This window comes from Orycteropus afer, unplaced genomic scaffold (assembly GCF_000298275.1).
Source record: "Orycteropus afer afer isolate SDZICR_OR568_19922 unplaced genomic scaffold, OryAfe1.0 scaffold00007, whole genome shotgun sequence".
Taxonomy (NCBI): domain Eukaryota; kingdom Metazoa; phylum Chordata; class Mammalia; order Tubulidentata; family Orycteropodidae; genus Orycteropus; species Orycteropus afer.
In genome coordinates this window covers 9,110,174-9,111,422 of record NW_006921594.1, presented here as the reverse complement: position 1 = coordinate 9,111,422, position 1,249 = coordinate 9,110,174, and positions in this window count along the sequence as shown.

Below are 1,249 nucleotides of genomic sequence, written 5' to 3'. Positions count from 1 at the left end.
GGGGTTGCTATGAGTAAGATCCTACTTGAGGGCAGTGAGTTTTGCTTTTTTTGTTTTTTTGAATATATATTTTAAAATAGTAATTTTTTAGAGACTCTAAGATATGAATTTTTATTGAAGAATTTTAAACATTAACAAATATTTTCATTAAGGAAAAATTGTAGTTTCAAAATACCTCTTTACTCCTCCATTTAAAATTATATACACATTGGTAAACTATACATTTTTTCTCACCACTGAAAGAATATACCTACAGAATCATTAATAAAATTATATTAAAATAATAAATGTGCTAAAATAATGTCAGTTCTTAGGTTCATAGGGTGCTCTGATTTAAGAAAGAAAAAAAAAAGGTCAATGTTATTTCCTCATTTATTTTAATGCAATGCAAGCCCTTTCCTTGGTGGAAATAAATTCACTTTAATAATTTAGTTACATTACAATCTTTTATGTCTACCATTTATCTGTCATTGCCATTAGATTGTTGTCCTTAAGGGACAGCTGCCTTCTGCCTTGATCTTTCTTATCTGTCCTTTCCCTTCTGACATGGAATTAATTTTCATTTTAAAAGCTCCCTCCTCTACCTTTCCTCAGAGCACGGAGGAGCCTGGGACATAACACTGCCTGATCTCCAGTATTTTCTAAGGGCTTCAAAAGAGTAGTGACTTCTGAAATGAAAAAGTGAAATAACCACCAAAAGTCATTGGAGGTGTATGAATGAACAACAACAGCTCCATTGGCTTGTGTTGTTATCTTAAAATCAAGAACAAATATTTCAGAACCATAACACTATTATTGAAACCTTCTATTTTCCCACCCATAATTGTTATGCCTTGAACTAGCTGGCCATATACCCACCACGCTTCTCTCAGATTTCCATACTGTGGTATCTTGCAAATTGCTGTGACACTGAAAGCTATGCCAATGGATTTCAAAATACCAAGGGAGACCCATGGTGGGCAACTTTTAGTGGAGTTAATAGACTAAGACAAAGATCTGGGAATCTACTTCCAAAAATTAGCCAATGGAAACCTCATGAATCACAACACAATATTGCCCAATAGAGTGCTTGAAGAAGCATTCCCTAGTTAGAAGGCACTCAAAATACATGGTAGCTGTAATAATGGACTGGAAAATACCAATGATCATGAAGATGGTGTATGATCTGAAAACATTTATTTAATTCTTATCATTTAATTTTCTTGTATGTAAAGTTGTCATGAGTTGGAGTTGACAGCAACTAAAAAAA